Below are 6,000 nucleotides of genomic sequence, written 5' to 3'. Positions count from 1 at the left end.
TTTCTTTTGCAGTACACGGGCCTCTCACTGTTGTGGTCTCTCCCATTGCGGAGCACAGGCTCCAGACGCACAGGCTCAGCGGTCATGGCTCACAGGCCCAGCCACTCCACGGCATCTGGGAATCTTCCCAGACCGGGGCACGAATCCACGTCCCCTGCATCGGCAGGCAGACTCTCAACCACTGCGCCACCAGGAAAGCCTGGCAGGTGCATTCTTAACCACTGCACCGCCAGGGAAGTCCTCGATATGTATGTTCTTAATGCCATTTTATTAACTGTTTTGAATTTGTTTTTGTAGGTCTTTTTCCCCCCGCTTTCTTCTTCTTTTTTTTTTTTTGCGGTACGCGGGTGTCTCACTGTGTGGCCTCTCCCGTGCGGAGCGCAGACTCAGTGGCCATGGCTCACAGGCCCAGCCACTCCGTGTCATGTGGGATCTTCCTGGACTGGGGCACGAACCCGTGTCCCCTGCATTGGCAGGCGGACTCTCAACCACTGCGCCACCAAGGAAGCCCCCTTTCTTCTTTTGTTCTCTTTTTTGTGACTTGATGGCTATCTTTAGTGTTATATTTGGATTCCTTTTTCTTTTTGGGGGGTGTATATCTGGTATAGATTTTTGGTTTGCCGTTACCATGAGGTTTTTGTATAGCAGTGTATTATATACATGATTGTTTTAAATTGCTGATCTCTTCATTTCAAGTGCATTTAAAATACCCTGCATTTCTATTCACCCCTCACGATTACTGGTTTTGATATCATATTTTACATCTAATTGTTTTGTGTATCCCTTAAATGCTTATTGTGGATACAGATGATTTTACTACTTTTGTATTTTAACCTCCATACTGCCTTTGTGTGTGGATGATTTCCTACCTTTACTATATGTTTGCCTTTACCAGTGAGCTTTTTCATTCCATAATTTTCTTGTTCCTAAACATAGCCTTTTATTTTTCACCTAGATAAGTTCCTTTAACATGTGTTGTAAAGCTGGTTTGGTGGTGCTGAATTCTTTTAGCTTTTGCTTGTCTGTAAAGCTTTTGATTTCTCCATCAAATCTGAATGAGAGCCTTGCTGGGTAGAGTATTTTTGGTTGTAGGTTTTTTCCTTTCATCACTTTAAGTATATCGTGCCACTCACTTCTTGCCTGCAGAATTTTTGCTGAAAAATCAGCTTATAGCCTTACGGGAGTTCCCTCATATGTTGTTTGTTGCTTTTCCCTTGCTGCTTTTGTATTCTCTTTTTATCTTTAATTTTTGTAATGTTGATTAAAATGTGTCTTGGTTGTTCTCTTTGGGTTAATCCTGTATGGGACTCTGTGCTTCCTGGACTTAGGTGACTGTTTCCCAGGTTAGGGGTCCTTCTGGGACCCCTATAATGCAAATATTAGTGTGCCTGATGTTGTCCCAGAGGTCTCTTAAACTGTCCTCATTTCTTTTCATTCTTTTCTCTTTTTTCTGTTTAACTGCAGTGATTTCCACCCTTCTGTCTTCCAGCTCACTAATCTGTTCTTCTGAATCCTTTAGTCTACTATTGATTCTTTCTAGTGTATTTTTCATTCCAGTTATTGTATTGTTCATCTCTGTTTGATTGTTCTTTATATTTTCTAAGTCTTTGTTAAAAACTTCTAACTTCTCGCTCTGTGCATCCATTCTCCTCCCGAGTTCTTTGATCATCTTTAAGATCATTACTCTGAACTCTTTCTCAGGTAGGTTGCCTATCTCCACTTCACTTAGTAGTAGTTCTGCAGTTTTATCTTGTTCCTTCACCTGGAACGTATTTTTCTGCCACCTAATTTTGTCTCAGTTGCTGTTTGTATTTTATGTATGGAGACATGACCCTCTGTAGGAGGCAGCCTATGCATCCCCACAGTGCACTCCTCTCTCATCACCCAGGCTATATGCTCTAGAGGTTCCCCCTAAGAGGTCTGCATGGGTCCTTCTGTGTAGCAGGCTGACTGTATGGGCTGTCTGGTAGGCTTGGTTAGCCTCTAGTCTGGTTGGTTAACAGGCCCTACCTTGCGTGGATTCTGCTGCATGTTGTTTAGCAGGGCCTGGTCCTGAAGTCGCTGGTTACGGAATCCTAGGGAGCCCCAGGGCTAGTGCTGTCTCGCTGGTAGGTAGAGTCAGGGTCCTGAAGACTCTGGGGCTGTTGCCCACCTACTGGCAGGTGAAACCAGATCCTGGGGTTGGTGCTGGGCTTCTGGCAGGCAGAGCTGGTTCCTGAAGTCTGGCTGCAGGGCCCAGGGATCCCAGATCTCATTTCAGATCATTGGTGGGAGAGGGCCAGTTCCTGACACAGTTGGGTATGGGGTCTGGAGTGTCCTGAAGGTTGTGTTGCCCTGCTAGCGGGCAAAGGCAGGGGCCAGCTGGTCCCAGGGTAGGGTCTGGCCTGTGTTTCAGGATCATAATTTTCTTGCTTCTGATGTCTGCTCCCTGGTGGGTGAAACTGGTCTAGAGGCTTGTGCAAGCTTTCCTGGTGGGAGGTGTTGGTGCCTGTCCACTGGTTTGTGGAGCTGGGTCTTGGCCCCCTGGTGGGCTAGGCCATGTCTAGGGGAGTGTCTAGAGGTGGCTGTGATCTCTTTAGTCTTTAGGCCACCTGTCTGCCAATGGGTGGGGCTGTGTCCCCACCCAGTTAGTTGTTTGGCCTGAGTCATCCTAGCACTAGAGCCTACAGGCTATTGAGTGGGGCCAGGGCTTGGCACTAATGAGCCAATATGGCTGCCAGGAGTGTTCTTGAGGTTGAATGTTCCCCAGTATGTCTGCCACCAGTGTCTGTGTCCCCAGGGTGAGCCACAGCCACCCTCCCACCTCTCCAGGAGACTCTAAGACCAACAGGTAGGTCTGGCCCAGGCTCCTATCAAATTACTGCTTTTGCCTTGGGTCCCAGTATGCATGAGATTTTGCGTGCACCCTTTAAGAGTGAAGTCTCTGTTTCCCCTAGTACTGTGGGGCTCCTGTAATTAAGCCCCACTGGCCTTCAAAGCCAAATCCTCTGGGGGCTCATCTTCCTGGTGCCAGACTCCCAGGCTGAGCAGCCTGTGGAGCTCAGAATTCTCACTCCTGTAGGAGAACCTCTGCAGTATAATTATTCTTCAGTCTGTGGGTCTTCTACCCAGGGGGTATGGGATTTAAGTATATCACGAATCCACACATCCTCCCCTACTCGTTGTGCCTCCTTCTTTATGTCTTTAGTTGTCGAAAATCTTTTCTGGTAGGTTCCAGTATTTTTTCATCAATGGTTGTTCTGTAGATAGTTGTGATTTTGTTGTGCTTGTGAGAGGAGGTGAGCTCAGGGTCTTTCTACTCCACCATCTTGGTTGTTTTCCTTATTATTCTGATTTTATAGATAAGAAACAAATGTAGTGGAGCTCAGTCACATGATTTCAAGTGACAGGGCCATGACTCAAGTGCAGGGCCTCCATCTCCTCTTCTCACAGTCTTTCCACTTGTACCTTTCTCCCTCTTCCAGAAAATGATAGCAAAAACTCCTTGCTTGAACATTTTAAACGTAATCTTGCCTCACTTTATAAATTTCCTAAATTCAGCAAGTATATTACAGAAACCAATAGTGAGAAACTGTCATCTCAATTAACTGCTACGTAACAAAATGTATATAATAACTGGCTTTGCTTTATGTATTAGATCATATTTGGATCAGCTCCTGACATCGATGTACTGACCTAAAGCATTTTAAAGCCCTACATTGTACTTCCTTTCAGATTTCATGTATATGAAAGATGGGAAGTAGAACAAGAGCAGCAGCCTGGGGAAAACTCATGCAAAGAAAGGACTTAAAGGAATTGAGTCAAATAAATGGTACTAAGCAAAGGTGGTACACTGTACAAAACTGGGGAAATTGGTCACTAAGTTGCAAAATGAAGCAAGTGAAACTCCAGCAAGGAAAAAATCAAGTGCCAGATGCATTTAAATTAAGTTTTCTTGTGTAAGGAAAACATACATGTCAGAGTGTCAAAGGAGGAGGTAGCCAACTAAAGTGTTAGTACTAGGGAAGAGTTACCATTACTCAGCAAAAAATTAATCTTGGATCCTGCAGTTTGGGATAAAAGCCAGAAGAAGAATTACTGCCTGGCGCTTTTCCCTCCATGTACCAAAACAGAGCAACCTGTATTTAGAAGAAAACCTGTCCCCCACGATGCAGGCTAGGACAAGTTTCTCTGCCCTTGGCTATGCTTCCCTTGCCAGCTCACGCTCTAGCTCTCCACGGCTGCTGCCTCAGTCTTCGTTCCACAAACCTGTGAAGCCCTCCCCTCCTCCCACACTCTCCAACTTCAGAGAGAAAATAGGAACTGTCATGAACTTCAACTTCCCTGACACCAAATCTACAAATCTAACTATATCTGTACCCACCTTTGAGCCTTCCTCACTCCTATTGCAGTGACCCTCATAGCTATGGCTAATGCCTTCACCTGTGCACAGGGATCTTGTGCAGACAGTTCCTTCACACACAGCAGCAGCAGCAGGAGCCTCTCTCTACTGGCTCTTTTCCATCAGCATTTAGATGTACTTATGTATTAAATCTCCCCGTCTTTAAAAATAAATAAAAGCATGACCTCATGTCTCCCTCTAGATATTGACCTTTTGCTTTCTTCCTCTTTACAGCCAGACCTAAAGTGTCAGTTTCTCACCTCCTGCCCACTTCTCAACCCACGGTAATCTAGACTCTGTGCCCAGCACTCTACAAAAAATTCTCAACAAGAGCACTAATGGTTCTCATTTTACTAGTCCTCCTAGCAACATTAAACCCTCCTTTTCAAACAACTCTTCCTTTAATTGATGTGATACCTAGTTTTTCTAGTACTTCCTTGACCACTCTTTCTTATTTGCCAGTTTCTTGTCTATTTGCTGTAGATTCTCAGGTTTTTGTTCCCAAATCCCTTTTCTCATTCTGTACACACTTCCTAGGCTCTCCCATCCTTTCCCCGGGCCAGTGATAGATTTGGGCACATCAAACCTATACTTCTCTCCTGACCTCTGCCAAACTTCTACCTGAATATCCATTTACCAGCCTACCAGACAGCTTCCCTTGGATATTTCACAGGCATCTCAAACCCGACAAATCCCAAAGCTCAACTCATCTTTCCCCATCAAATCTGCTCTATCAGTATTTTCTGCCTCAGGAAATGGCACCACTGCCCCACCCAATTCTAGCCAGAAATCTAGGAGTCATCCTTTACTTGTCTCTCTCTCACACACTTCACATTTCCCAGTCTCCTAGTCGTGTTGATTCTACATCTTGAATATCCTTAACTCCATGGATTTCTCTCACCAGTGCCACCACTGTTATCTGGGCAACCATCATCTCTCATCCGGACTGCCACAATATCTTGTAAAGTAGTCCTCCAGTATTCACACATATTGTCCATCCCCCAGTCTGTTTCATATCCTGCCAATATCTTTAATAAAGCTCTGCACAATCTGGCCTCTTCCTGCTTCTCCTGCCTCTCTATGAGCCAGATCCCTCTTGCCCTATTTTATTGTTCCCCAACTCTGCAGACCTTCTTTTAGTTCCTCCAGCAGAGCACATTCTTTTCTCCCCTTAAAGCCTTCCTACTTGCTGTTCTCTCCCCCTCTAACTCTCCAGCACTCTTCATCAGGGAAATTCCTATGGAATCTCTTCCTCAGGGAAGTCTTCCCTGATGCACCAGACTAATTTGCTTTCCTTGTTAAACAATACCCTAGAATCATGAACCCTTTCAGGGTGCCCAAATCACCTGTAATTTTTGGTGGTGTAAAATTATAGGTGATTTATAGTGGCAAGATTTTCCAGTCTTGCCACTAAACTAGAAGCCCTGGAGGCCAGGGACGATGTCTCATCACCACTGAATCCATGCTGCTTAGTATAGTGCCTGGCACATAGACACTGGTTATTATTCATTGAATAACTAAATACAAATATAGAAGCAATTTATCAAAAAAAAAGCCCATCTTTCCATGGTATTAAAGCAGAAATCAAAATGCCCTGTTAATCAGCATAACTTTTCATG

Source organism: Lipotes vexillifer, unplaced genomic scaffold, assembly GCF_000442215.2.
Source record: "Lipotes vexillifer unplaced genomic scaffold, Lipotes_vexillifer_v1.1 scaffold792, whole genome shotgun sequence".
NCBI lineage: Eukaryota > Metazoa > Chordata > Mammalia > Artiodactyla > Lipotidae > Lipotes > Lipotes vexillifer.
Note: the sequence above shows the minus strand (reverse complement) of the source record.